This window comes from Cervus elaphus, chromosome 5, assembly GCF_910594005.1.
Source record: "Cervus elaphus chromosome 5, mCerEla1.1, whole genome shotgun sequence".
NCBI classification, from domain to species: Eukaryota; Metazoa; Chordata; class Mammalia; order Artiodactyla; family Cervidae; genus Cervus; species Cervus elaphus.
The window spans coordinates 109,956,800-109,971,148 of record NC_057819.1 but is presented as its reverse complement, the minus strand read 5'-3'; the positions used below and the strand labels follow the sequence as shown (position 1 = coordinate 109,971,148).

The 14,349-nt window shown below is 49.5% G+C and overlaps 1 pseudogene; it reads left to right on the top strand.

Moving 5' to 3' along the window:
• The first annotated feature begins 10,446 nt into the window (after nucleotides 1–10,446).
• On the top strand, nucleotides 10,447–12,147 carry LOC122693231 (annotated as a pseudogene).
• The last annotated feature ends 2,202 nt before the right edge of the window (nucleotides 12,148–14,349 follow it).

Sequence of the window (14,349 nt, the reverse complement as noted above, 5' to 3'; positions counted from 1 at the left end):
AGGACTCCCATCTCAGCCAGGCCCCCAAGGTTCTGATCTGGCCATTTACCTCAGACCCTGATACCTTATAAGCCTGGAGGAATCTGTCCAATTGTCTACAATGGGACCCTAGATGTCCAGAGCTGATATTTGGCCACACATAAGGAACTCCATCAAAGTGAGGATAGGGATTGGAGCAGAGCTCTGGGCTCATAATCTGCTCACCTCTTGATCACTTGGACTTAAACTAGGACTTCTTCCCCTCTACTCTCCACCAGAGATTTTCTAAGAGTTCTGAGAAGCTATATGAAATGCCTTTCACTTTAAACAAGAAAATCACCCACTAGGAAAAAAAATTTTTTTTATTATTTGGTCTCCATTGAGTCCACAGATTTATCCATGATTTGAAAGGATTGTGGCTGTTATTGTCCCCAGATGCCAAAAATCTTTTCCCTAGAGACATGAAGATCTTTACTTTCCCCTCACATTGCTTATGTGGCCAGGGTAGGGCTTGGGAGGAGATTCCAATCTTAGAAGCTCTAGGTATTGAAGCTAAATTAGAAGCTAAGGATCTAGAAGGTTAGAATAGGAAGCCTCAAATTCCTTACTTACCCAAACTAGTAAGTTGGCATTTGGAATTTGGAGGCTCCTTAGAGATCATTCAATTCTAGTTAGCTATGTGCTTGAGTGGCTGGGTGGCAGATGCTGAGGAAAAGAAGCTGTCTTGCCCAAGTCAAAATGACTCGACCTCAGGAAATCCACAGTCAATTCTGTGACTCCAGGCAGCTCTGTGCTGCCATAGTGGGAGCAGGAGAGGGATGTCTACCTTCAGTAGTCAGTTATGGTGGCCGGATGTAACACTGGAACTTCCAGTGATACCTGACTATCCATCTCCATGCCTCTCCCAGGGAGTCCCAAAGTCAGACAGGGACTTTTGAGTGACTGTGTAGAAGCTTCACAAGTTCAGAGTGGTTTTCAAGTCTCAGCTCCTTATCTACCAGGTCCTAGGGGGTCAAAGCTTGGTTACAAGAGCGCCCCCTCCCAGGCTGAAGCACTGCTTGTCTGACTGTTCCAGCTACTCTAGACAAGACCAGGATTCCAGTTACTTATTCCTGAGATCAGCCTGGAAACTTTCATATGAACAGAGCTTAGCCCCAGAGGCCCAGGTGGGGGCCTGAGGAAGAGTCACAGGAAACAGACCGCGTATTTCCATCCCCTCCAGGATCTACTGCAGGCCCAACCCAGCTCTGTAGGTGTGTGTGTGTGTCTGTGTCTGTGTCTGTGTGTGGTGTGTATTTAGGGGGTGATGCAGACAGATTGGGGGTGCTCTCTGTCCTTGGAATCCCTCACATTAGCCTACTTTTGGGTTCATTTACCCTCAGCTTGCCCCATCGACATGGTTTTTTCTAGCCTCAGGAATCGTCTGTCCCAGAGATGCAGGCCAAGCCTTGAACCAGGGGAGGTGCAAATGAACGGCGATCTTGTCCTGAGGGGCCCTTCCTGGCCTGAGATCAGTGCAAGTTAGGCGGCCTAGGAGGCTCCCAAGGAACCCACTCAAGACGAGGGGGGCCTGAGGACTTCCCCGCTTTTGTCCAAGAGCCTTAATTCCCTTCCTTGCCCTTGTGTAAACGCCTGGTGGGGCAGATTTTTCAGTAATGCAACGGAAGGCACCGCACCCAGCGAGGTTTGTGCGCCCGCTGGCGTGTGGCAAAGCGGCCCCGCCGGCGGGAGAGGTCTCTAACCGCAAAGGCACAGCTGGAGAGCAGGGGAGCCCTATCTTTCTCCCACCCACCGGAGACCTCCTCTACCTCGCTAGGTGCACCTTGCCCTCCAGGGATCCCGCATCCTCAGGCGGAGGTTGACCTCAGGGCGGAAGTTCCCACTGGACCAAAACCCGCTTAGAGCATCGGAGGGAGGAGCGCTGGCGTCTGCCCTCGCGGTTTGCTTCTCAGCCTCCCAGACACCGCTTTGGCCAGCTTCTCACGCCCCAACGGCCCTGCGCTGCTCCTCCGGCTTCTTGGGGCGGCCCTTCAGAAACGTCAACGTCTTCGTAACCCATGTGTGGATGTCAGGGACTGTAAGCGCCCCGTATGTGCCTTTCCTTTAATCCTCACAGCAATAGAACTGCGTAAAGGGCAATTGTTACTCCCGTTTTGTAGATCAGAAAACTGAGGTTTAGGAGATTAATTCGTTCAACTTCTAGAGACTGATGAATAATGAAGTCCGAACTCCAACACTGTTTATGGCACCAAATCAGGCTCTGACCATTTCACGTTCTCTTCCTATTCAAACACCAAGTCGTTTACAACTTTTAAAATGGAAAGGAATCCCATTTAAAAGTACTACCTTATACAAATAGACGAGATATTTGGGAAGTTACCAAAGAGAAAAGGAGGAAACAGGGATTTGGGAAAAATATTGACTCCAAAATAACACATAGCATTTAAAGAAATCGAGGCATAATTGATGTAAACCATAATTGATGTAAAACCATAAAGTTATGGGCTGAACTCAACTCACTTGTCAATACCCCTGCCACCCTGTTTCATTTTGGAGCTTTGTCCATTAGAGCAAGGAGGGAGCTATGCCTGGAAATATTCACCTGTAGCTGAATCCTCTGAGACTCAAACTCCTCAGTGTCTCATGGCCCCATAGCACTGCAGAGAAAGAAAACGATGGAGTCAGTCTGGTGCTAAAATACTTTCCAACCCTGCTCTCTCCCTGGGGAAAAATGGGAGTTTGATGAGCCTAAACATTCTGAACTTGATTCCATGAGAGTTCTCAAAGACACACTCCTTGATATTGAGTGTGTGTGTGGATTTGGGGGATGTGGATCCACAGCCTTGTTGATTTATTTTCTAGTGGCAAACTTCACATACACAGAAAACAGTAAAAATGAAATTTCATACATACAGAAGAGTATAAGAACTCCTTAATCTCATCACTCAGTGTCAACCCTTATCAACTCAAAACCAATCATATTTCAGCTTTTTTTCTGGAGTATTTTAAAGCAAGTCACAGGCACCATTTCATCCAAAAATACTTTGTTTGAATCCTTAACGGATAAAGACTTCCTTTTTTTTTTTTTTAAACAGTTCCTTCATGTGATTATCACACGTAACAAAATTAACAATAATCTTTTAATACTATCTGTGTCTCAGTTTCCTCAGTTGTCTCAAAATTGCCTTCTTACAATTAGTTTGCTCAAATCATAATCGAAATAAAGTCACACATTACATTTAGTTGACATGTCTCAAGTTTCTTACAGCAGTTTCCTTGTCTCCTTTTTTTCATACCATTTGTTTATTTAAAAACCTGAGTCAACCCAATTCCCAGAGATATTTTGTTGTTTAGTCACTAAGTCCTGTCAGACTCTGCGACCCCACGGATTATAGCCCAGCAGTCACCTCTGCACATGGAATTTCCCAGGCAAAAATACTGGAGTGAGTGCCATTTTCTTCTCCAGGAACTCTTGTGCACTGGCAGGCACTGGCAGGCGCATTCTTTACCTTTGAGCCACCAGGGAAGCCCCAAAAGTATTGGTCATCTTCAAGGAAGATTATTGTTCTATGTTAGACCAAAAAACTTATTGTTACAGGTTTTGCTCCACTGTCCAGGGAGCCGGCCATGGACAGGAAAACTACACAGTTTCCTGTATCTTCTTCCAAAGAAAGTGGAGCTGGGCCAGGCAATGCCCCTCCCTCCACAGACCACATTCTGCCTTCCTTTGGTTCCCTTATTGCCCTTGGACCTCTCTCTCTCTCTTCCCCTCCCAGGCAGTCAAGAATGGGACCCTCTGATGAGTCTTTGAATCATCCAGGTTTCAAAGAGTGTCAAAGACTGATACTCAGCTTCAGATCTAGAGGCAAGATTACTGCCACTGGGGCGGACTGTCCAGTCCCTTCCTTGGAGATGCCCCCAGAGGCCACCATACTTCCCAAGAGAACTAAAGAGCATCGTCTATTTCCAAGGTGCAGTGGCCAGACTAGCTTTGCCATCTCTTATTCCTTCCTGCCCTTCAGGCATTATTGACACAGAGAGCTGGAATTTCTCTCCCTGCTCTGACACATGTTGCTAGCTGTATGTCCTTGAGCTGGCCATCTCTCTCCAGCCCTCTGTCTTGCCATCTGTAAAGTGGGAGTGATTGTCTCTGCCCAGCCTTCTGCACAGGGCTGCTTGGAGACAATAAAGATGAGGGAAGTGGAGTTGCTGTATAAAGATTACAACATACCTATAACCAACCAGTTGCAGCTCTGAGTTGGTAGTGCCTAAGATGAATGTGGGATTTCTACTAGGGGAAGAGAACCAACCTACAAGCTTGTTCTGGTCCTATATCTATGGAAAAGCACCTCCTCACATAGCTTCTTTGGCTGGGTACACAAAAAGCACCTCCTTCCAAACTAAGATCTGGACTTGGTGGTATCCAGTCAAAGAAGCTATGACCTCCTTGTCATGGAGAAGAGTACCACAATGCCCACTCCTCTTTCCCAGGAATTGCCAAGCAGCCTGGCACAAGTCAGGATTTTGTCTCGTCCCTCTCCCCATTGCCCCTTCTCTATTGGTCACACCACTTTCCTCTTTCCAGGGATCCCTCAACCACCCCCAAAGCCCCAACTTATCTCCAAGAGGAAGTCCAAGAAACACTGGCCCAGGCCCTGGTTACAAAAACTGAAAGAGAATCCAACTCAGCTGCAATAATTGGGCTCTACCCTTCCCAACTGAGGTCCCACACCCCTGACTCTGCTCTCTGGGACCCGGAGAGAGGGAGTCACTGTGAGCCAGTGCAGAATGCACTACAGACATACTGAAGAGTCCTCACATTTTCCATTTCCAAACTACACCTAGCTCATAAAAAGCCGGTGAATGTAATAAATTCTCCACTGCAGAACGTGGTTTTAATTAATTATTGGGTTATTCAAGGTGACTCATGTGTGAAATACAGTTTGCCCTCGTAAACTGAATCTCACATAATCCATTTTGAGTAACAAGCAGCTTGTGATCCTCTCCAGAGATTTAAACAAAACTCATATTTATCCTTTGAAGGTCTTGGGGTGAAATAAAGGTGTGACTTTGGCTTAAAGAGAGCTTCCTCAGCCAGCAGTACTAAATTTAGTCTTGTTTTCCCAACTGCTTATCTGACAGGGTTTTTCCCTTAGAAAATCTGGTGTTTTGTGCACGCATGTACACTTATATATATTAATCACTTGTTGTGCAATGTCTGCAAAGGATATGGGAAGCCATCTCATTGCAGACTAGAAATGCATGCTAAATTTTGCTTCAGCCAACCTGGCAGCTGCAGGTCTTCCCACCGCTGGGGCCTCTGAAATTTGATGTTTATCTTCCAAGATTCATGTTTGCTGCACATCACAAGATCTCTGCTGTGCAAACATGGAATTGCTGCTATCTAAGATTTACTCTCCTTTCTACTTAACTTAAAAGTCCTTAACTCCAAGCCGGACACCTACAAAGCAGGCTCCTTCCAAGGAGTGTGGGATCTCTGTAGAGCCATTAGCACTGCAGGGCGGGTCTATACCATCAGGGAGTCTACATTGTTTAGACCTTTTTGAGGGATTGGGTTGAATGTGTTCATTTGAAAAGAGTCTGGAGGTACAGTGGGTCTGGGAGCAGTCTGGCTACTTTGAGCAGTGATACCCGACGGCTAGGCTCCTCCCCCTGGTGGCTCAGACAGTAAAGAATCTGCCGGCAAAGCAGAAGACCCAGGGTTAGATCCCTACTTCAGGAAGAGCCCCCAGAGGAGGGAACGGCACCTCCACTCCAGTATACTTGCCTGGAAAATGCCATGGACAGAGGAGCCTGGAGGGCTTCAGTCCATGGGGTCGCAAAGAGTGGGACAGGCCTGAGAAACTAACACTTTAACACTTTCCCCAGATCAAGGCAGTACTAGTGGGAGGCGGGGAGAAGGGAAGAGGGGCAGGAGTCCAAGGTGACTTTAAGCATCCCCACCCACAGAGAAGAGGTGGGAAATTCTGGCATTGTGTCTGGATTCCTGCCCTGGTGGGGAGACTTTTAAAAGAAGAGCAGGATGAAGTGTTTTCTCTTAGTCTTGGTCTGGCCCCTGAGTTGGGTGTGGAGGCTCTGCCAGGGGACCTGGACTGAGCCAGATCTGTCTCAGAGGCCTCCTCCAGTTTGTTTTCTTTCTGGTTTTCTTTTCCTTTTTTGCCTCCTTTAATTTTCCTCCTTGATTTGGATGCCAGAATTTATTTTTTTAGGAAAAGGGAAGGTGGGCTTCAAACACCACTCAGTTCCCTCTGGACCCCAGAAAGTTGTCCTGGCTGACCCCTTAAGTGGGGGTCCTTTCCAATAGCGAGGAAAATCTGTTTCAGCTGGAATCTTGGCCTGGAATTTTTTTCCACACATGACCAAGAGAAGGAGACTCCAAACTGAATCAAAATTGTCTTCCCTCTCTGCCTTAGTCAAATTGTCGGTTTCAGGAGGAAAAAAATTTTGAAATCATGTTGAAGTATGTGGGATTATAATAAACATAGGTAGGTGAGTCACCCTCCCCATGAAGACAAGGTGTCCAGTCCATGAAGCATGCTAGATGGTACCCACAAGCTCTAAAGCAAAAGCCCCCTAGAGAAATGAATGTAGTCTATGACAGAGAGACGGACAGAGGGCCAGATGGGAGCACATATAGAGAAAAGAATAGGGATAGAAACTGGAGCGAAATTAGGACATTTCAGTGCATCAAAGCAGAGACATCCTAGAGAGTTGGATAGGAGAGCAGCGGGGGCTGGGACCTTCCAGAACCTGTACTGACACAGATACTGATCTCCCAGTTCAGGCTAGGTTGGCCTTCTAAGGACCAGCCAGCTCAGACAATGCTGGAAGAAATCAGCCAGAGCCATTGTTTGGCTTTTCTCCAACCAAACAATCATTGATTGGCTGGATTTTTCACTTTCCCTGAGCTGTTAACTCCTGAAGGGAGGTGATCAGGCCACTTCCGCTCTAATCTAAGAACAGACTCCCCCACTCCCCAGGGGGGAAATCTGTCACCTCTCCCGGTTCAGTATTGGAAAGGACATGCTTTGGTTGTGTATAAACAAAACAACCTCGAGTGGTCCTGAAGTTGTATCAGTTCCAATTGTATTTATTTCTTTGATCAGGTTATAAGTCAGAAGCAGGACCAAACAGGACTAAAGACCCACCAATGATTTTCAAGACCCCCAAAGCCAGTAAGTTTTTACTTTATTTTTAGTTTTAGTCTTATTCGTGGTCATCTCTTGCCTGGTGTGACAGAGTCACAGCCACATTTACACAAAGAAAGCTGAAGCATTTAGGCAAATATTCAGATTCCAAGCCCCCATTCCATTTTGGCCAGGCCAGTCAAATGGGGGAGGATGTGACAGATGAACAAGATTTCAAGGGCCCTGCCTGGCCGACTCTGATCTTTCCTTCATTTAGACGCGCCTTCAGAAAGGACTGAAAATGGGTAACAGAATCCCCAGGAAGAGAAAAAAAAAGAGGAAATAGAGAAAATTAATGGTTTGGGGCTAAATCCAATCAATTTATAATTTCCATGTTTGGACCATTTCAGCCTCTGCACAGCTGCTCTTTGAGGAGACTTGGCTGGGGGTGGTGGGGTGGTGGTGGAATTGGCTTCCTGTCTCTTAAGTCAAAATCCCTGTGGGGTCTCCAGGAGGGTGGGATCTCATCCTCCTTCAGCAACCCCTCTCCTGACCCAGATGGTCCCCACCTCCCACTCCTACCTCCCTTACTGGTTTGTTCCCCCTCACACAATTCATTCTCTGGGTTTGCCAAGGATCCTGCTGACCAAGAAGCCGTCCCCAGTATCTCCTCCTTGACCCAGCTCCAGCAGATGTCTTTTAATCTTTCTGGGCCTCAGTGTCCATATATTTTAGCAAGGAAGGTCGGGAAGAGCGCCGAGGCGCTGGTCTAGGGAAGGGGGATTTGGGCCCCAAATGCATGTTTCTCCTGCACGGATTGGAGTCAGTCGCTGGTCGCTTCAGGGACACGGACCCATAGGCGCCCCAGAAGCCTCCCGGCTCTCACCCCACGTCCCCCACCCCACTCCCGGCCCTCAGATCAGTGCAAGGATCGGGAGAACCTCGCCCGCTGGCTTACCCTCGGATAACCTGCCCGAAGGGCCAGCCTTATTTTGAACGAGGCGCGGGAGCCCGTCCAACATAGGGAGATTGCCCGAAGCGGGCGGTCAAAGTTGGTTGGGAAACCAGGCGCTCCTGGGTCCGGGCCCTCACGGCTGCCTGGGCCGGCGGGGGAGGCCGCGAGCGGGACAGAGCAAGGCATTTCCCTCCCGGAGCATTTACTCGCATCAGAGGAGGGTGCCCCTGGCTCTGCCCGCTCTGCATCCCTAGATTCACCCGGGCAGCCCCAGCTCGCCTCGCCCGCCGACTCTCAGCCGAATGGCCGCCGAAACAACATCTCCTAGAGCAGCCCGGGGTGGGGGCGGGGGGTCCCAGGGCGATAAGGTTCGAAGATCTAAAACAGAGCCAAGCCAACCCGGAGAAGGCGGAAAGTTCCGCAACAGTACATATGTTTCAACTTCAAATTGAAGAGCTAGAGTTTGGTTTGATTTTTGCTCTGAATGGTGCAAATAAGGTCTCCTTTTCACTCTTCTGTCGGAGATCTCAGAGGTATAGACCTAGTCTGGGGGCTAAAAGTTAGTTCCTACTCCCCCCATCCCCAAATAAATCTTTTTACTCAGACTACCAGCTAAGTGCCTGCTTTAGTATAGTTTTCTGCAAACTTGCTACGGAAAACAAAACCAAAAAACCTTTGCTTATATTTTTTACAACGAGTAAGTTAACGGTCTGGTTTTTAGGAGTTCTAAGTGTCTGAGTGGAGTCTACATTTTAGTTGTTACAAAGATTGCATTAAGCAGATCTTATAAGCAGAAATGTAATTCATTTTTAATTTTTCTGTTTTCAATTTTTCATAAAATTTATCCTCTATAAAATTTATAATGTACACTATTAAAATAACAAATACCAGATTTATAATAATAATAAATACCAGAAAAGTAGTTCTTTGATCACTTCTGACCAGAAGCACTGTTCCCAGAGTCCTTGGTATTCTTACAAGCACCTTTAACAAAAGTGGCAGCACACCATATGTATATAGCTTTGCATTTTGTCTTTTATTTTTTTAGAAAAGTGTTAATGATGGTTTTGTGTCTTTACTAATGTCTTTTTAATGATTCCATTTTATTGTATGAATGTGCCACAATTTATTCAACCAGGTGACTATTGAAAAAATGTTTCCAATTTTCTCTTCCTTTTCCCCCTATCTTACCAAAATACACTACTCTGTGTATTTATGCAAGTATATGTGTATGGTATGGTCTTAAAAAACGGGTTGTATCAAAGGTTTTGTGCATTTTTTATATTCATGAAAGCTGAACCTAATCTCACAGTGTTAAAGCAATTTGTATGTCCTTTATCAGAAAACTGTCTTTTCTTGTCCTATTTTTCTATTGTCTTTTGTTAATCTAATTTCTAACTAATTTGTTTTTATATTTTATTAAAACGTGAGGTCATGGGTTTTTTTGTCAATAGAATTATACTTGTGACTGAGGATTTGAAGTTTATATGTATCAGAGTTTTCTTGACCATTTTTTCCTTTTCTGGAAGAAACGGAGTGTAGATTTCAGACTATTGCCCATTTTTATTTTCTCTTGCAGAGCTGCATTTTTATTGGATAGATTTGGCTTTTCTTAATCATCTCCTTTTCTTCTTCGACTCTCCTTAAAATTAGAAGACACAGAAAAGTCCCACGTTGGACTCACTGAAACCGCTACAGCGCTGCTGCGGCAGAGTTGAAACAGGCCAGACTCACTGTTTCCTTCCCCTGAAGCCTCAGCCCGAGGCAAACCCCTCCACAGATCAGCAGACTCTCACTTAGGAACTTACAAAACACTAGAAAATTGAGGTAGAGTCTAAGATACGGCTGCTCCAAACACCTGGCAGATGGGCCTTTGGAGATTCGGCCCTTCGGTTCTGGACGGGGGAGGACGGTCTGTCGTCTCGGCCTCGGTTCTCTGGATAATGAGAGAAAGCCGCTCCCTCTAGGGACCTAGTGATCTCCACGCACTTATTTATCCCCAGAGGACACCTGGACCAGCAGGGACTGACGTGGGCTGGTGAGAGGCGGCGGGGCTGAAGTTGGGGGACAAGGAAGGCCAGCGAGGACTAGGAGGTATTAGGGAACGGAGGAGCCGCACAGGGCGCGCGTACCGCTCTCTCCAGAGGCCCCCATCAGCGGCGGGATCCTCGCAATGAGCCAACCGCCCCGCATCCTGCCTCGCAAAACTCCAGGCGGGTTCCCCTGTCTCAGGTCGCAGACACAGCCTCTTTCTAAAGCCCTGGATATTCCGCGGGCTCAAAAGCAGCCTTTGCAGCGCTTTTCTGGGAAGTAATCCTCATTCCGCTCATCCCCACCACTTTCAGAAATTCTTCGGAAGGCAGAATGGTTTGCGCCTTGATCCTACCTGGGCGCTGTAAAAAGAAATCGGGCCCCCAAAACATGAGGCCGAACGTTAGAGAAAAGATCCAGAGAGAATTCGGGCCCTGCAGTTTCAGCATCAGGAGCCGGATATACACAAGGAGGAGAGGATGTGGCTGCCAACACTGAGCACTTCCTGTGTGCCCAAACTGACTCAACTTGAAATTGGGGGGAATTTCAAGCCAGTCAAATGCCTCAGGATAGTGCTTCAGATTTGAAAATAAGGTATACTTTCCCCAAGATTTGGTTATAAAGTTTTATCCCCTCAGAATTTTTGAAATTGAGGTTTGGATTGGGTAAATCGCATTTTAAAGGCTTTTTAAAATTAGATTAGGTCGCGGCGGGGCTCCCGGAGCGGCTGGGCAGAGTGCAAAGGGACAAACTTTCCGGGAAGCGTGAGCCCGCAGGGGGGCGATCCGTGGCCGGGGCTGCCCCCGCCCCTCGTCGGGTCCCCGGGCGGCGGGCGGCGGACTCGCGCCCCTGGGGCGGCAGCAGTAGCGGCGCCAGCGGCCGGCGCCCTCCCGGGCAGCGCGAGCTGGGGCGGGAGCGGGGAGCGGGGGGCCGGCGGGCGCGCGCGCAAGTGCGCGCGGATGGGAGGGCGGGCGCGCGCCGCCGCGAGAATAGCCCGGGAGCGACCCGGACAGCTGTTAAAGGGGCAACGTCCCCGGGATTGAGGGACCCACCAGGCGGAGACAGGGGAACTGAGTGGCGGACGCGGAAGGGCGACCCGGACGCCGGGACTCGAGAGGCCAGCGCCAGAAAAGCCGGGAAAAGTTCGACTGGGCCCGCGGTGCCGGCCCAGGCCACCCCTGCCTGCCCAGCCTGGCCCCAGCAGGCCTCAGCCCCGCAGGGCCCACCACCTGGAAGCCACATCAACTCCTCAGCCCCCAGATTGTGCCTTCAGGCTTAGCAGCTCCTCACGCCTCGCACCAATGAGGAGACTCAATCCAACATCTCAACCCAGTCCAGTCATGCAAGTACAGGAAGATGCAGACAACCTTATCTCTTTTGCCAAAGCCTCAGACTGACGCCCCAGCGCTATGGAGACACCTTCTGGGAGAGTCTTAGTCAAAGGCCCAGCCCCACCTGGATGGAGGAACAGTACACCCCACCCCTGCTGAGAGCCACTGGTTGCTCCCAGCCTGGCCAGTATGGCCCTGAGGGACTCCCACCTCCTGAGGTGCTCTGCAGAAGAAAGAGGAGGAGGCCACATTCAGGAGGAATGCAGCAGGGATCTGGGGGCATTCCAGCCCGGGTAAGGGCGGTCACTCATCACTTGGAGGATCTAAGGAGGCGACAGAGAATCATCAATGACCTTAAGTCTCCACAGGCTGAAGAAGGCCCAGTGGGGCAGCTCTGGGGCTGCGTCTGGGCCTCTGCTGGTTGACAGTGATGGCTGTGGCTTCCCCAGCACCACCGAACACCCTGATCAGGAAGAGGAGAGGGCAGACTATCCACAGGAGGAGGACCACTTCCTCCTTCTGGCAGGGCCCAGCTGCTTTGGTCTCCCTGGAGTCCCCTGGGCCAGGAGGGGTCTTGTCTCTCCAGGCAGCTGGGCTCTATGGGTCCCTTCAGCACTGTCACAGCCACTAGGAACCCCTTTTACCATCCCTGGGGGGTGGAACTACAGTCTGAGGAGTAGGGAGAAACCATCCAAGCCCAAGACGCTGGCCGTGCCTCAGGGGCCCAGGATTGGGAGTTGGAATCTCCAGTATTTGGAACATCCTTTCCTTAGCCATCTTCCTCTCCCCGCCTCTAAACTAGGCACGAACAGTGCCAATGGCTTCCCCTCTCCATCAGAGGAACCTCCCCAAGGCTCCCTGCCACTATTCTCTTCTTCTTCTGATATTAAAAAGTAAGCAAGTGGAGCCCCCCCCCCCAAAATTAGATTATAACATTATCTATTTCTTAGTCAAAAGACCTCTTTCCCAGGAGAGGTCTGAGGGGCTTTCTTTCTTTGGGGGGGGGGCGCTTTCTTATTTGATTTCTGATCAAAGGACTTTTAACTTCTTGGTCCCATTATTGCCTTATTTCAGGTGAGAAAATTTTCCAGTTTATCCAAACAATTGTTTGAATGAGTGTAGACCACATACTTGGGTTGAAGAGCTCAGCTCCTGTCCAGAAAGGGAGGGGGCTCCTCTAGGAAGAAGAGCTCCCCATCCCCACTCCAGAGACCCTCTGTCCTCCACTGTGGATGCCTTCTCCACACCCCCAGCTCCCTCTTTGGCCAGAGCCTGTCTTCCTGGGGTGTTTTTTTCCAGAAGTCTTCTCTTTCTCAGGAGGAATGGAGAGACAAGAATTTGAGGGCAGAACCAGTGTCCCTGGTGGCAGCGAGGGTGCTTGAAGCAAGTGACCGGGGTGAAAAGAACCAGGTTTCTAATGGTGGTTCCCTCCACCCTGGACAGATGGTCTGTGAACCTGAGGCTATGATCCCCATGGGTTTTGGGGAAACCACCAGCATCCTGTTTCGCAACAACTGATTGTTTTTGATGTAGACAGTCTCCTATTTAGTGTGATTCCCTTTTAGGGTGTGTGTGAGCAGCACTTCAAAAACTGAAAGGGAATTAAGAAAGCAAGAACATTATATGGTGGTTACTAGACCCAGTGGACAATCCAGTCCTTTTCACGCCCCACCCCACATATTTAAGGTTGAGCTGAGAGGTATTTTAAGCTCCAGTTTCTGAAATTGTGGTTGACATTCTCTGTGTCAATTTCTCCTTTCACTCTCTCAATTTTTACTGTTTCCTGGAGCTCTTCTGAGACAAACTACACAGGCAAGGTGAGTTGTGGCAGGACAGAGAGTGAGGGAACACTATTTTAGACCAACCAGCTTTCACAGAAAGTTGACTCCCCATCCTGAAGCATGAGAATGGGGGAGGGGATGGGGACAAGGCAAGCTTGCTCGACCCACCAGAGTCCAGCCCCTGGGGGAAGTGCAGGCTCACACCGGGCGACCCCTCAGCCGGGGTCATGGAAAGGACAGGCAGAGAAGTCTAGAAACGCAAAGAAGTTAACGATGTTTGGCCGTCTGGGGGCTTATCGGTGTGTCGGGGTCAGGCGGGGGCCGAGGCAACAAGCTCCGGCAGACAGGGCCCAGGTCTGGGCTGCACAGGTGAGGAGGCTGACTCAACATGGGACCACGTGGCAGCTGGACTGGGGACAGTCCACTTAGGAACTTCTGGGAGGAAGGAAGGGGGTAGCTGGTGAAATATTAACCCCCCCTCCCCCGCCCCGGGTTCTGAAGGGGGAACCACTCCTCAGAGGTCATGGACTAGAAGAGCCCGGAGGCTGCTACCCCTTCCTCTCTGCATCTAAGATCCAAACCCTTTCAGTTCTCAACCCGTGGCCTCTGGGAAGGTGCAAGTTCTCGATTTTCCTCTACCTCCTTGCTCCTCCTCCCCAAGGGCAAAGAGTGTCTTGGCCTGGTGCAGGAGTGGGAGCGGGGAGAGGGTGAGCAGAAATCTTTAGGCATTAGACAAAGATGCACCAGATAAGCCAGGAAGGTCTTAAAGTGAATTGGAGGTCAGGCGGGGCGGGATATGAAAACTCTTTTCCCGTCCCTCAATTCTGATGGCGCCTGGGGAGGGAGAGCGCCCAGGGCCCCCTCACAGTTTTCCCGTGGTTGAGTGTGCTTCTGGGCTTGGCAGGCGGGCTCAGGAGGGATGCCTGGGAGGCTGGGGAGTCCCAAAGGCGATTACTGGCAAGGCAGCCTGGGGTTTCCAAGGCTGGATCGCCTCTGCATTTGAGGCCGTTGGGCAGGGGCCGGGTTCGGGTGCCTCCCAGTGGTGAATCAGGCTTCTGACCTCAGCACCATCCCGGCCTTGCTACGGAGGGTAAACATCCTCTGCACTTTGAAAACTGGTGGGA